This window comes from Moschus berezovskii, chromosome 10 (genome assembly GCF_049115385.1).
Source record: "Moschus berezovskii isolate FMDL1 chromosome 10, NW_MosBer_1.0, whole genome shotgun sequence".
NCBI classification, from domain to species: domain Eukaryota; kingdom Metazoa; phylum Chordata; class Mammalia; order Artiodactyla; family Moschidae; genus Moschus; species Moschus berezovskii.
Genome location: NC_142469.1, coordinates 78,221,276 through 78,238,167, shown reverse-complemented (window position 1 = coordinate 78,238,167; position 16,892 = coordinate 78,221,276). Strand labels below are relative to the sequence as shown.

Below are 16,892 nucleotides of genomic sequence, written 5' to 3'. Positions count from 1 at the left end.
AGCACGCCAGGCCTCCCTGTCCATCACCAACTCCCGGAGTTCACTCTTACGTAACACAATGTAAATGCTAAGTAAATAATTGCAAATACAATGTAAATGCCATGTAAATAATTGCCTGGAACATGACAATTTTACGTTTTGCTTTTGGGGACTTCCTGGAATTTTTTTTCAAACATTTGGTTGGGTGGAATTTATGAACAGAGGAACCCCCAGATATAGAGCGTCAGCTGTAGTTCATTTAAAGCAATAACTACATGGTCAGATGAAATGCATAATTTAAAAAAATTAGAGATGAAACAGTTTTAGGAGACACCTCAAGAAGTATTTTTGCTAGTTTCATGCTTGACGTTTGGCAGGAAAATGCTTTCTCCCTGCATCTTGCAACTTGGGACAGAAAAATTTGTCTGCACAATCTGAAACATGGACCACATTTGCAGTCACTTGAACTTTTACTTTGCTAAGGTTGAGTTTTTCCCACAAAAGGGTCATAATGGCTGTCAAAGAAATCCACATATAAAATTTGTTTACCGCAGTTTAAACAAGCCATTTAATCTGCAGCTGGTCTGGCCGCCTGTGACGCTGCAGAGGGTGCTGAGCAAACCACCAGCACAGCCACACCGTGTGCACAGCCCAGAGGCGAGTTTTTACACTATTTCTCGCCGACTAATGGTATCTTTGCTTTCTGAGTGTGATCACAGGACTGGGAGCCGGGGTGAAGACCGGAATTAAAATGAGGAGAGGATAATCCAATTTATTGAGCACTTATTATGTGCCAGGTACTGTGAGAGGTAAGTTTGTTACGTGTTATCTCATTAGATGGACTGAATAAAAGGAAAATTAGAAGAGCCTTTCAGAATGAACAATTATATGAGGACTGAGGGTTTCGAGGATAAGCTTTCTATCTGTGCTGGTTGGGATAGAAGTCACAGAGTAAGACTTTTAAATGCTCTTTGGGAGAGGGTTTTTAATGTATCTCTTTTCCTCTGTATTATATGTTTATAGGACGAGGATTCTTCATTGCCATAGGTACACTTAAATCCAAGTATTAACAAATACATAAAGTTTAAAATGCATTGGCATAATTAATAATGCATATACAAAGTTTAAACGCATTGGCTTACTTATTACAGGAATAGATTTTTAGCTGTACATTTTCATTAATCTTACTTTTTCTGAGATCTACTTTTGAAAGAGAATATGCCACTTTTGGGGTTTCACCTCACTAAAGTACACCATGGAAAAGGGTCTATGAGAAATTTATGTACAAAGGCAGCATGATGGGTCTAATTATCTAGAAGAATACCTGTATAAACGGGATCTGCCGGACACAATAAACTGCCCTTCCCCCACTTACTTATATAATAATCCTGGCTTTCAGAAGACTAATCACTACACACCATCTACACAGCATCTAATTTCCTCATCAAATTTCTCTGCTGAGTTTAGCCATGCTTGTCAACTTCCCAGCTCCCTCTTCAATAACTGGGTTTATTCTTAGTGTCTCACCCATAAACATTCCTATGAGCAAACCCATGAAAGAATGAAGTCGAAATTTCTTTATCGTTCCCTCTTTCCAGAAGGTTTTACTGCTCCCACTCCTGGGAAAGGTCACAGGTAATCTGGGCTGGTCACTTCAGGGTGGCAGTGAGCACATTGTGCTCTTTTCTTGAAGCCTCCTGCTGACCACCTAAGGGGACCACAGCTGCGGGAACACCATTTAGGAAAGTGGGTGATGAGGGCAGCAAGTCTGCCTGGCTCGGGTTTTTTTAAGTGCAGATGAAATTGCTCAGATTCAGTTTCAGGAGAAATACAGCTTTTCTAGAATCAAACCTCTTCTTTATCACTTGTATACTAGACGTTGCTTTTTACAAGGAGCTTTTAAATCACTTATTGTGGTAAAGAAAGGTGCCGTGAGTGAACTGAATGATAATTCCTTTTCATCTTAATTGTACCATTCGACCATGGAACAATCTTTTAATCTCTCCCACTGGGTCTCCTCGAAATATCTGCCTTTCTCGAATCTCAAAAGGGGAGTGGACACTCAGTAAGTTTGGACATACATAACAACCGAACTGGCTATTTCTAAAATAGGGCTGACCGATGGTGCTATACAGGTTGAATTGTTACCCCACCAAAAGAAGAGAGATTGGCATCCTAACTCCCAGTGCCTCAGAATGTGACCTTATTTGGTAATAGTGTTTTACAGAGGTCATCAAGTTAAAATAAGGTCATTAGGATGAGCTTTAATCCAGCATGACCAGTGTCCTTTTAAAAAGGGGAAACTGGACACAGACACACACACACAGAGAATGCCACGTGAAGTAGAGGGCAGAGATCAGGGTGCTGAAGAAGTCAAAGATGACCAGCATGCCATCGAAGCTCAGAGACAAGCACAGAACAGGCTTGCCCTCGGAGCCCTTAGAAAGGGCTGCTGTGATCTGCCAATGCTGTGATCCTGAACTTTCAGCCTCCAGAACTGTGGACAACACATCTCTGTTGTTTCAGCCATCCATTTGTAGTACTTTGATACACCAACCCTAAGAGAGGAAGATGAGTCTAATGATAAGTTCCAAGCTATTAAAAAATATACAGTAAATGGATCTGAAAACTCATTCTTTTTTTTATTGGAGGCAAATTACTTTACATTAATATATTGGTTGGTTTTGCCATATATTGACATGAATCTGCCCCGGGTGTACATGTGCTCCCCCTCCTGAACATCCCTCCCACCTCCCTCTTCACCATATCCTCCCTCCAGGTCATCCCCGTGCACCAGCCCCAAGCATTCTATCTCAACAGATAAGTCAGTGGTAGTAACACCATTAATGGGCTAGATTCTGCTGTTATATAAGCATCTTCTTAAGCAAACTAGAATTGATCTCTCCTTCTGTCTATGTGGGCTTCCCTCATAGCTCAGTTGGTAAAGAATCCACCTGCAATGCAGGAGACCCCGGTTCAATTCCTGGATCAGGAAGATCCACTGCAGAAGGGAACTGCTACCCACTCCAGTATTCTGGTCTGTAGAATTTCATGAATTGTGTAGTCTATGGGGTCGCAAAGAGTTGGACACGACTGACCGACTATCACTTTCACTTTCACTCTGTCTGCTGCTGCTGCTAAGTCACTTCAGTCGTGTCCGAGTCTGTGCGACCCCATAGACGGCAGCCCACCAGGCTCCCCCGTCCCTGGTATTCTCCAGGCAAGAACACTGGAGTGGGTTGCCATTCCTTCTCCAATGTGTGAAAGTGAAAAGTGAAGTTGCTCAGTCGCTCAGTCATGTCCGACTCATCTATGTGACTATCAAACTGCAGAAGTGTTCTAGGGCCCTCCAAAGCTAAAAACCTCTAAGCTGCAATTTCTCAGCCTCTGCCCTATTATCAGCTAGATAATTCTGTTTGGGGCAGTCCTCTGTGTTGTAGGATGTTTAGCAGCATTCCTGGTTTCTACTCACTAGATGGCAGTAACCCTCTCCCTGGAGCCGTGACAATGTCTGCAGACATTTTCAAATATCCCCTGGGAGGCAAAACCACCCACCTCACTCCCATGAGAATGACTACTCTAAATATGTTTTCAGGGACCAGTTGCAATCTTGGAATGCAAAACAATAAAAATAAATTATAATTGATATTCCCTGATCCCTGGTTTTCAATTGCCTTCAAAGACTTTCCAAACCTTAGTAACGCAAGTCTTGTTTTATTCCCAGGCAAACCAATCCTATTCAATTCTAGGACCATTTACTGAGAACTTCACCTTGACCTCCTGGGTTAGGTGGAGGAGGCTAACACACGTGAAAGAGGAGGCTCCTTGACACATGAACCTTACTAAATTGGCCTCCAAAAGATATCTTCCTTTTTGTAGCTGGAAGCTTTTGCCTAACAAATATGTCCATTTGGCAAGTCCCATCTTCTTGTCCTGTAGGTGGAAACAGAAGTTAAAGTGAGTAAACATCAATTCATTTGGAGAAAAGGATTGTCTTCGATGGCTGTCAGGCAGGCCCCTTGCCACAGTAAATACTCAATAAATGTTTATTGCATCAATGAACAGCTTTTACTCCTCAAAGCCAGGGAATAAAAATGGGAAGTTTCAGACAAGACATACTGAAAAGCTGCTATATTGTTAAGGGCACGGTTAGTGGGTGAAATGAATCTTTTTTACTCTACACTATTTTTATATTACTCATTTTTAATCCCAAGATATGCATTTGGATTAAAAATAGGAAGACTTTCTTCTCTCTTGGCTGCCTGTGTTGGAGATACCAGTATTTATTGCTTTGACACCTTGTGGTAGCATGATGTTCAGCTCACAGACTCTGGATTCAAACAGACATGAATATATGAGTTTGAATCCCAGATGCAACAATCCTTTACCATTCCTTGTCCTACCCCAGCTTCAGCTTTTTTATCTATAAAACGGGAATAATATGACCTGATAGAGCTATTATGGGATCCAATAGAGCAACGCTTGCAGAATACTTAGCTTAGTTATAAGAAAGCATGGTTACTGCTGATTGATTTTTCAGAGTTAGACATTTTCCAAATTGATCCACATAAATGTCTTCTTTCCCTAAATCTTCCTAAATGACTATACTCTTTTACCACAAAGATTTTCTTCCCATTGTTTTTCATGACAGGAAAAATAAGAGATGTCTTTCTAAAATAAAGGTCAGCAAGCTTTCCTCTAAAGGAACTAGTAGAAATATTTTAGGCTTTGCTGGATGATCTGTGTCTCAACTACTCACCTCTGCCATTATAGCATGAATATCACTCAGTCATAAAAAAAGAATGAAAAAATCCCATTTGCAGCACTGTGGATGGACTTGAGATTATCATACTAAGTGAAGTAAGCCAGACAGAAAAAGGCAAATGTCATATAAAATCACTTATATGTGGAGTCTTAAAATAAAAAAAAGATGCAAATGAACTTATTAACAAAACAGAAATAGAGTCACAGACATAGAAAACAAACTTTTGGTTACCAAAGGAGAAAGTGGGGAAGGATAAATTAGGAGTTGGGGATTAATATATACACACTACTATATATAAAATAGATAACCAACAAGGACATACTGCATACGGGAAAAGAATCTGAAAAAGTATATATAAATATATTTGAATAACTGAATCACTGTGCTGGACACCTGAAACTACCACAACGTTGTAAATCAACTGTACTTCAATGTAAAAAAGAGACAGCTGTAGCACTGTGTCACCAGATGAACATGGCTTGGTTCCAATAAAACTTTATTTACAAAAGTAGAATCCTGGTTGGGTTTGGCCCACAGCCTGTGGTTTTGTTAACATTTATTCTTAAAAGAATGAGCAACTTTCCATTTTCATATATCTCTAGCCAAGCTTTGCATGCTGGTGATTTATTTTAAAATAACTACAGATATAAACTATGCTCTCTCCTTTCTCCTTAAAGTTTTGCATCCCTGTATACAATTTAGATTAGTAGTAATTACACTGGGCTTGGAAATCATGGGATGAAATCAGGACTGAGAACATCAATGATTCATTGTAGTCAAGAAAATGTTGGGTAGTTCTGTATCACTTCTGCTCAGGTGTATAAGTTGGACATGCATGAGCTGCAGGCCTATGCACATTGTCCCCAGAGTGTGGCTGGGGGAGACTGTGCTGGAGCCCATGGGAGTGTCTGAATCCGTCCTTCTGCTACTCTTAGCAAAAACCAGTGAAGGGGGGATCTCCTGATATGACCTCCCACGACATCAGAAGCATTAAAGCAGGACCTGCATCTTTTTTTCCTGTTTTTTTTTTGTTAATTTTTTTTCACTTTTAAAGTTCTTATTTTGTCTTGGAGCACTGATTAACCAGCTTCCCTGGTGGCTCAGTCCATAAAGAATCTGCCTGCCGACACAGGAGATGCAGATTCGATCCCTGGGCTGGGAAGATCCCCTGGAGGAGGAAATGGCAACTCACTTCAGTATTCTTGCCTGGGAAATCCCATGCACAGAGGAGCCTGGTTGGATAAGTCCATGGGGTTGCAAGAGTCAGTCATGACTTAGCGACTAAACCACTACCCACCAGTTAACAATTTTGGGATACTTTCAGGTGAATAGTGAAAGGATTCAGCCATACATGCACATGTATCCATTCTTCTCCAAACTTCACTCCCATCCAGGCTGCCACATGACATTGAGCAGAGTTCCATCTGCCATACCTTAAGGACCTGCATTTTATACATCTTGCCGTGATCATAAGGGCCCAACACCAGGAATGTCATAAGTGCTCAGGATGTGGTGCCCAATTTATGTTTACAAACCTCTGATCTCCATGGTCCAGACTTTGAGTGGTGTCACAGTTCAAAGAACAGTTCACAAAAGTAATTTCAAAACTTTTTCAGTCATTTATTTCAGTTTTTAATACCATGATGGGTATTTGCCAAACAGAGAATACCTCTTTAAAATCTCCCTTTTTGTCTGCCATCTATGTTCTTGTTTAATGTAGTTAATTAAAAGTTGTTTACTAATCCCACTACACACTAGACAGTGCCTCTTGGACCAGGGGATGGGATTCTCGGTTTCATGGTCAGGAAGGTCCCTGACTTGACAAATTCCCTCAAACAAAATACCCTTCTTTGTGTGTCTCCTGCCATCCTCTCCTTTCCCTTTTCTTCTGACTCTTTATCATAAAGCCAAAAGATCAGTCTAGAGATGAGCCACACTATTCTTGGAAGGCAGCACAGAGAAAAAGCTAGGAGTCCTCATGAATAATTATTTAATCCCATAACAAAACTATGATGCATCTTGATTATGATGTTGCGTTTTGAAACCTTCAATCAGAATTCAAACAAGCTCCTCTCCCTTCTGAGAAATGAAAGAGTAACTACTAACCCTAAGGCAGAGAAGAAAATGAGACGTTTGACAAGAAGACTGTAACAACCGCTGCCACCATTTGTAATTGGATGTTCTTTGTAGCAGGTAATTTGTGGCTTGCACAGTGTGGGTACACTTTTCCCTTTCTTGAGAATGCCAGTCTTATTGATGTTCAAAGTCTGCATACAATTTGTACTGAGTTTGGGTGTATTTGTTTTCTATCATGAGTGCTAAGTTGCTTCAGTTGTGTCTGAGTCTTTGCGATCCTATAGACAGTAGGCTGCCAGGCTCCCGTCCATGGGATTCTCCAGGCAAGAATATGGGAGTGGGATGCCATGTCCTCCTCCAGGGGAATCTTCCCAACTCAGGGATCAAACCCACCTCTCTTAGATCTCCTGCACTGGCATGCAGGTTCTTTAGCACTAGTGCCACCTGGGAAGACCTGTTTTCTATCACTGTGCAACAGATTACCATAAACTTAGCTGCTTCAAGTAACACTCATTTATCATTTCACAGTTTGACTGATTTCTCTGCTCATGGCCTCACCAGGCCAAAATCAAAGTGTCTGTCAGGGCTGTGACCCCATCTAGGGCTCAGGATCTTCTAAGCTCACACGGTTGTGACTGAATTCAGTTCTTTGCTGCTGGAGGACTGAGGTCCTTTTCTTCTTTCTAGATAGCAGCTGGGGGCCAGTCTCAGCTCCAGCAGGTCCCAGTAGTTCTTGGCACCTACCTCTCAGGGGCTGAGAGGTAGCTGATTCCTTGAAAGGCAGCAGGAGAATCTCTGACCTCAGGGGGACTCCACTCCCTCTTTTAAAGGGCTCACTTAATTAGGTCAGATGACTAAAATAATCTCTCTTTTACTTAATTTAAAGTCAACTGATTAAGAACCTGAACTACATCTTTTAAATGTTTTCCCCTCTGACACACAACACAAGATAATCCCAGAGTTGACATCCCATCACATTCATAGGCCTTCAGTTCAATCGCTCAGTCGTGTCCAACTCTTTGTGACCCCATGGACTGCAGCACGCCAGGCTTCTCTGCCCAACACCAACCCCCAGAGCTTGCTCAAACTCATGCCCATCAAGTTGGTGATGCCATCCAACCATCTCATCCTCTGTTGTCCCCTTCTCCTCCTGCCTTCACTCTTTTCCAGCATCAGGGTCTGTTCCAATGAGTTAGTTCTTACCCATAAGAACTTCACAGGTCTTACCCATACTCAAGATGAGCATGTGTACCCCAAAGAGCAGGAATTCTGAGTCAACATATAATTCTGCCTACCACTGTGGGAGAGAATCCCATGATGGAAATGTCAACAATTAACCCCAAACTACTCTATGCATATGTGTTTATACATTTATAAATGTATGTATTATGTATATGCGTGTGACACACTCATATATCCTTAGGAACTCACTTCTGAGGATGGGTTCCCCCAAAGTGTAAAATCCCATACTTAAGATTCACAACTGTCACACAGTTAATTTATTGTTTAGTTATTAAGACTATTCCACAAATGGCATATGCATTTAAAGCTTTCACTCCATGAAACCAAGTGAAATCTTGAGATAAATCTAATGATAGGAACAGGAGCCCAGATGTGCCTTTCAGCAATGACTTTCTCTTGACTGGAAAACTACAAAGTGAATTTGAAACCACAAGCAACACAGTGGCAGTCACATGGATAAGATTAAAAAAAAAAAAAGAGGAAGAACAGAAACATCAGGAGCCTTTAAGCTGTTTTCTAAATTCAGCATCAGCAGAATATTTATGTTGGCAGTATCCCGTATCTCACAGCAGGAGGTTTGACAGAGGCACTCTATACATAACCCATGCGAGCCCCAGATCAAGAGGAGAGTATTTGCATAAACAGAATCCTAGAGACCATGTCATCACTATCTTTCTCTTCCTCCTTCCTCCCTCACCACCCTACAAGCGGGTCATATTGAGTTTCCTGGGCTACCTTCCATGAACATCAAGGAATGCAACATAGATGAATGTTACATTGACACCAGCATTGCCACCACAGAAAATTGTTTGTCCACCCTTTTCATTTCTCGGTACCAGCAAGCATCTGAAGACTTTGCACCTGTTCTAGTTAGCCCTGGCAAATGCAGCCTGTATTTATATTAATAGAATGATGTTTTCATAACAAAATGGATGTGCAGCCATCAGGGACTCACTCTGGATGCTCTCACAAGAATACAGGTTGGGGGAGGGGGAGCTCTTACGTAAAGCCCCGTGGCAAGGGGAAAAGATGCACAAATCCCAAACTGAATCATCAGGACAGTTTGAGAACTTGTTCAGGAATGACCAGTCTCAAGGATTGGAAATTAAATTAGATCCTCAATTAAGAGGAAAATATGCTGGAGATAAATGGGCTTTTCATGGGTAGTTTGGAGCTCCGAACTTTTTTGTATGCCATCTCCTGTTTCTGTCATTTGTGCCTTATCTCCCCTGGGTAGAGCTGAAAACATGAGATCACACTTGGCTCCATTCCTGAAAGCTTGTTTTGAGTCACCAGTGTAAATATTGCCCACCCAATCTGTACATTTGCACAAATTAACTGAAACCAGCTACCCATTCCTACTTCATATTTGGCTCTGTTGATTAACCATGACAGCTGTAACCTCATTAGTCCGATCTCTGGCCAGAGCAAAGCAGCTGTCAAATTAGGAAGAAGTGGACTTGCTGAAGTCGCCTATGGACCGGGCTTGTTAAAATCAATAGATGCTCTAAAAGCTTTCCGTTGTGATTCTAATTCTAAATTACGTTATGCGGTGGGCTTTTCACCTTGATCCAGAATATGGGCCTGAAATCGGTTGTTTATGGAGAAAGCAGAGGCTCTATTATAAAGCAAGAACATAGATTTTATCTGGAGAGATTTGTATCAGTTGAAAATGGGTTTTTAGCATGCATTATAACAGAGACATTTTCATATATTTTCAAATATTAGTTCCTAATGTATTTTTTGGCATGAGAAATTTTGTTAGTTTTGACAAGAAGCCAACAAGGTCCTGACTAGAGAAATAAGAAAGATCCTGCAGCTGGTCCTCACTGAAAAAGTAGAGATAAAAAGTGAGGAAATAATTAGAACACACTCCAGTAGGAATATGATTTCCCTAAATAGAACACAGAAAGGGTAGGGAGGAAAAACTTAATATCTTTTCATTAAAATCTGGAGGTTCAGGAAAAAAGATGGTTTTCCATCCTCCGAAGTGTTGCAAAGATCAGTGGAACTAGGTCAAGTGCAACGTTTAAACTTCCCTTGCAGCATCTTCATTGTGAGGACATAGCATGGGAGAGTTGAAGAAGTTCTGAAGGAAGAATCTGGACACCTCAGTTCTCATCCCAGTACAGGTCCCAATTCTGCCACAACCCACCAGTGGGGACTTGGAACATGTTCCTTAATTTCTCTAGATCTCAGTAGAGTCCTTTATAAAATAAGGAAGTTTGTCAGATCATTGCAATGATCTGTGGCCGTCTCTATCTCTAGTGACTGAAGACACTTTGCACAAATAGGAAGCTTCTCCACCCTGGCCCCAAGGTGGATACAAGTTTCCACCTAGGGATCATTCTCTTCTCTTTCTGCAATGCTCTTTAGCCTATTATGCAAACAGTTGCTGTCCTTTGGCTCCCCCTGGTGGTGTCTTGAGCTTTTACTTCTGACTTTCACACGTGGCCTTGAAGGTAAAAATGCTATCCGTGGGAACCATCCCTGGTAGAACCCAGTCTGCTGTTCACCAGGGGGAAAAACAATCCAAATGTTCACCATTGCTGCATTAGAGCTTTAACACACTGCTTTTTTGAGGCTTAAGGAAGCAGGCTAATTTTCTTTTAAAGAAGTAGTATTCATCAGATGCTTTATTGACATAAACAGTATAAACTCCTAGCCCACTTCATGTTGAAGGATTTAGAAGTGGCAATGACTTCTACTCTCATTATTGTGAGAAAATAGACCGATAATATAGGAAATATTTATGTAGTTAGTAGAGGCCAAGTGTTCTTTTGCACATGACTAATTTAAATTACCAGAAATTTAAATTACCGTCATTAGATAATGATGCTCCAGTGTTTCCAAAATATATATTTTGGTAATGAGAAAGCACTGTAAGTTTACTGAGGCTTTCCCCATAATGTCCTTCAGTTTAAAAATCATTTACATGAAAAACTCTGAGAGTCAAAAGTCAAGTAAGATGACAAATTAAAGAAAATCATATTTTTGTTTTGGAAAGACAGGTAAATATATTTTAAGCATCATAAGCCATTGGAAATAAACTTCTTCCCTCAATCATGATAATTTACATTTAAGCTAGCAATTAGATTATATTTGCCTTTATCATGTCAGTCCTACTTCTTTTGTTTACAATTGCATTCTGTTCCCTTTGCTGCGAAACAATACTGAAACTTAGTAAAAAATTGTCTTTGATTTAGTGTGAAAGTAGATACAACATCTTTAAGTTAAAAGCCAAAAATTAGGACTATCCAAATCAATTAAGCAAATACAGTGTGAAGGAAAAGGGGAAGCCTTATGAAACTTTAATTGTTTTGTGTTAACTCCATCGACTCCACTATGTGCTAATGGAAAGTTCTTTCAAGGCTAATACATTTCCATGCCTTTAGTTGGTTATGATTACAACAACTATGACTGTTTCCAGGTAGGGTTAAAAAAAAAAACAAAAACAGAGTCACAGGAAAGAGAAAAGTCAATATTCCCTAAAGGAGAAAAACATTTCTTTGCCATGTTTTCTTGACTCCTTCTGGCAAAAGGCTGTTAGCAGTTACACCACACAGTTCAACCAGAGCTTGTCTCCAGAAAAAAAAAAAAAGCAATGTAATTGCATCTCAGAGATTTGGTTTGGAAAATCTGCTTTTGTTTCCAATGCCTCCTCTCTTCTCAGCCCCATTTATAAGCATTTTCCAAGCTCTTTACGAGCATTTTGCCTGCCTCTCTACACTCCTAAATATCACCCTCTGCTCCCTACAGCCAGCCACGTTTTTCAGCCTTGGCTAAGGAATAAAACATAGGTTTACCTCAAAGGCTACCATTAAATGTACCTCATTTACTGACCAGCAGGAGGTGCACCCACCCTACTGGGGTCAATGCTAACTATAATGCCAGGGAGTTCATTGGCGCCCCAGACTGCTCCCCTGTTTAATGACTGTTGGGCCCCTTGGGCCAGGTAAATTCTACTGTTGACATGTTGGTGGCAGTGCCCTTGAAACACCTTTGATCCATCAGTCCACTTTCTCCATTCAGGGATGTATTTAACTGTGTGTTGATTAAAAATAAACAGATATGGAGAAGTGGAGGAGGCAAAGGGAGCTCCTACTGGAAGAATAAGCCATTTATACTTCTCTGCAATAGATGCCAGCACCTATAAGGACATCAAGTTTAAGAAAAATAAGGCCTTGAGAACTTTGCATTCTGAATAGGCCCACCATGAATCCTCTATTGCCCTTGAGATGGGCAGCAGGACCTGCTCATGAATTTGCCAGCTCACTGAAAGATATGCTTTCATGACTGAGCAAACGTTGGGCATGGATTTCTTTGCTTTTCTTCATCATCACTTTGCTCTTCTGTAAAAATGTGAGCTCCCTCAGCACAGTGACTATGTTGAAAACAACCGTGAGTGCTTAGATACATTGTTCTATAGTAATAGTGCCTGTAGGATCTGCTTGTATTTTTCAACTGGCTGATAAAAATCACACTCATTATAAAAGGAGAGGGGATTTCCTTGTCTTTATGAAATTCAGCACATAAAATGTGCCAGCTAAGAAAGTCTAGTATCAGCACAATCGTTTTGTCTCTAGACTGTCAAAGGCTCCCAGGCAATGAGCTGTTCTCTGTTCCCATTTTACCCTGCAAACCTGCCTCCCTCAGCCCTGACCCGGAGTGACCAGGTTAGATGGTCAGAGCTCTCAAGTCTGAATGCTGATTCAGGCCCTTCTCTCTTTGCAGCCAATAATAGTCCGTCTTGGTGCCAGATTTAGTGGTGGTTTCTTATGATGTGGATACCTGTCCAGCAGGGATTGGACTGTGACCACAAGCCATTTTTTCTTAAGCCACAGAATAACTGTCAGATGGTAACTGCTGATAGTTACTACTTGCCAGGTTCAGCAGCCTCCAAGTCAGAGACTCACATCCCGTAGTAATGCCACCGAGCAGCCCTATCCCGCAGGGAGGCGGACTTTTGTCGGTATGTAAAAATTCCCTAGGGTAATAATTCAGTGTTTGATTTTCAGTTCTTCAAAAACAAGCAAACAAATAAAACAAACAGATCAATACTGAAGAACAAATAAAGGACTCCTGTTCTTTTCTCTCCTACAGATCAGTTCTTCTTACTCTTGTATTAATACTTCTCTTTTCTTGCACTTACATTTTTTACTAAAAGGCACATAAATTTTTTTGGTCATCAATCGAAACTCAATATTTTTAATTACAAGTTACATTTATGTACTGCCTTCCCTGAGAATGAAGAAAACTTCGGAAATGTTTCTTATAGCCTCTTTCTTTTGTGGGCGGAATACCATTTTTCTCTCATTTTATAGAACAGGGATCTACACACCTAGTCTGGAGTAGCACAATGCAAAGCAAAAGGTTACAGCAGAAGTACAGGGTAGAAACAAGCAAACAAACAAAATCAGAACAATAATTCACTGCTACTAATAGTGTCATGATATGTTGATGCCTCTGCTCTTGAATTGAGTCTAGCAGACTTGGATGATGTGTCTCTGGTGAAGTGTTAATGTGGTCAGGGGGAAGTTTACTCTAGGGAATGCTGAATTCCTAAAGTAAATTTCCTAGAAACTCCAGATTGTGCCAATCTCTCTTTTTCATTTCTCATAAATTAATAGCATTGTTTTGCATACTTGTGTCTGAAAACCATTATCCCTTAAACCATAAAGTAGTTGTAAAACTCTTAACAGTAAAAAATATTTCAAATAGTGAGCCAAATATAAATATGTAAATATAATTACATATATACATACTGTACACATACACACATATGTGTATGTGTGAAGGAAAACAGTTAAACATGTTTGTAATTATTGATTGATTTATCATATTTGGGCTTTGTGATTAAAAGCATACTCATTGGGAAAAATACATGAAATTTATCTCAAAGTAAAAAGATAATTAACCATCTAGAAGTTATTATACCTTTTTTGACTGAAATTGACAGTCTTTTCTTAAATAAAATGTGTAAATATTTTTCTCCGAATAAGCTTGACTCTCTAAGATTTTTACCTCAGAAGCAAAAGAGACTATTGTAAAATTTTCAAATGTAAATAAATTCATCTTTCTGCATTTGTAGGAAATAAGACTTGAGAATCTTAAAATGGAAACATCTTGAGCTTCTTGTGGTCTGATTCATTCCTCATATAGATGAATACAAGGAGACCCAGAGAGATGGAGTAAGCTCCCTGAGATCATGAAACTGGAGTCAAGACCTCACAGGGGACTTTGATTTCAACCTCTCGATTCTTGCCTCAATAGCTCACTATTTCAATGATATCATAAATGGTAAGATATTGAGATTTGCCTGCACCTGTAATGATGCTGATATGGCCTCTTCTCTTCTTTTTCTTTGGGGAAAACGTAACTCAAAAAAATTATGTTCTAGCCCACTGGCTCCATTGACTTCCAGCCTGTTCTCCAAACCATTTGCTATAATATCTACTGAATACCAACACTGCCTTACACATAGATGCCCATATGTCTTCTCAGTTTGAAGCCTAATAATGTGAATTGTACCTGCAAACACTGGACAAACAAAACAGGAAATAGATTAAGTTACCACAGACCAAATTAAGGAATAATCAAAAGTTTCCTGTATGATCAAGGACAAGGGTAGGTTCCAAGTACTCCCCATTGATCCTCCTCTAGCTTACCAAAAGTGTCTTGGAAATAGTGATTTAGAATGAAATACAACCAGTTTCTGATAATCATTTCAATTGCTACGTTTCCTTGGACACATTTTCAAAGTACTTGAATGAAGCCCCACATGCACATTATCTTCCCTGAAAAGAAAGTCTTTCTTGGCAAGTTGGCCATTCATTTTTTGTGGCAATGGCATAGAGACACAATGTATTTTTAACTTTCTTGTTTTGTTCTTGTCTTAACTGACACTAGTAATTTAAGAAATGTTGAGGGCGTTACTGAATATGAATTTGAAGAAAAATAGCTCTTCGAACTATATTGTTAGAAGTAGGATGAATATTCAATCAGAGATGAATCAAAACATTTGGATTGTGTATGTGGGCATATACCTTTCTGAAAGCAGACTCTTTCCATGATCCCTGCCTTATGACGTGGTGTCCACAAGAAATCACACTGCAATTTGCACCCAATTGTGCTCTGAACAACAGAAAGCTGCCCCCACACTCATTTGAAAGCTCTTTTTATAGAATTATTGAATTTCTGAGCTAGAGACAGTATGTGAAATATCTCATTTTGCAGAAGAGGAAACAGGTCCTGAGAGCAAAGATAATTGCCTGAAGCTGTAGAATGTGTTAAAGTTTGATTTAAAAATCCAGATTCTGAATCCTTAGAGACTACCACCCCTCCTTTTAAAAATGGTGGACCTCTGTCTCACACTCAAGTTTTCTTTAATGTCTGTATTTAGTATTCCACTCTTAAATTCATCCCTGTTCCACTTTCCTTTTATCCCTTCATCTGTTCTCTCCTTCCTTTCTTCTTTCCTTCAACAAAGATTGTTTTACAACATGCTAGTCACTGTGATCAGCTCTGGGATACAAAGAATAGAATATGGTCCATGACTCAAAGACCATCTCATTCGTAGAGAAGATCAGCCTGGTAATCAATGACTCCCAACTCCTTCATTTGGCTTATGGCCCTCTCCTGCCTGACCCCTAGCCCACCTCTCTGGCTCTCTCCATCTCTCTCCATGCTGCACTCCAGACTTAACTAGATTTGGGGAGATCCCTGTATTGTTTCTCCCATCAGTGTCCATTGCATATGTTCATGTTCTGGAATACTGCCTCTCCCTTACCCTGGCTGGCACCACCTCATCCTTCAGATTTCAGTCTAAATGCCTCTTCTCAGGAAGCTAATTTTAAATCTCCCTGCTAATTTAGCAAACATTTGCATAATCCCTTTTTTCCTTACCTCAGTCATGTGTTTAATAAGGACAGTGATAAATAAGTGACATGTTTATTTGTATATCCCCACTTACCTAATTCAGGTACTTGGCACCCAGTACGAGTTCAATAAATACCTATTGAATGGAAGAATTTGTTTAGTATAATGGGAGCAGAAATTAGAATAGTCAATTATACTTGGAAAGGAATCAGTGGATATCATCCATGTTTATTTCATTTGAAAATTTAAGATAATTTTATAAAATCAAGCGAATATGTATCATGCCTGATTTCCCGTATCATGTCCTGGTAAGAAATAAAAATCTGTAAATAAGACTAATGTTGATCTCCACTATCTGTACCCTAATCAATTTTCTAATATAAGCCTATAATCCCTTATTTATAATTCTGAAATTCAAAAAATTTTTAGAAGTCTGAAAAGTGAAAAATTTTCATAAGTATTGGTAGCAAACTGGATCATAACTAACATGATGTTTTGGTCTTTATCCCACTTTGTAAGGATTCATGTTTTGCTGCAGAAGTATCAACATCATTAGTATCGGGGCTTCCCTGGTAGCTCAGCTGGTAAAGAATCCACTTGCAACCAGGGAGACTTGGGTTTAATCCCTGGGTTGGTCATGGCAACCTGTTCCTGTATTCTTACCTGGAGAATCCCCATGGACAGAGGAGCCTGGAGGCTATAGTCCATAAGGTTGGAAAGAGTCAGATACAACTGAATCAACTTAGCATGCACATGGCTGTTATATGTTTGGTTCTCTAGGTTCACAGAAAGGAATGTGATTATTGGGTCAGGAAGATTCCCCTGGAGAAGGAAATGGCAAACCACTCCAGTATTCTTGCCTGGAGAATCCCATGGGCAGAGGAGCCTGGCAGGCTACAGTCCATGGGGTTGCAAAGAATCAGACATGACTGAGCGACCAAGCACAGCACAA

At 40.0% G+C, this 16,892-nt stretch overlaps 1 long non-coding RNA gene across 1 annotated transcript in view; it reads left to right on the top strand.

Moving 5' to 3' along the window:
- The first annotated feature begins 566 nt into the window (after positions 1 to 566).
- Positions 567 to 16,892, top strand: part of LOC129561174 (uncharacterized) — a 35,233-nt gene continuing 18,907 nt past the window's right edge. Inside the window, exons 1-2 of the long non-coding RNA XR_008686934.2 lie at positions 567 to 788; positions 14,154 to 14,362. This is a non-coding gene — a long non-coding RNA (uncharacterized LOC129561174). The remainder of the gene's footprint in view (positions 789 to 14,153; positions 14,363 to 16,892) is intronic.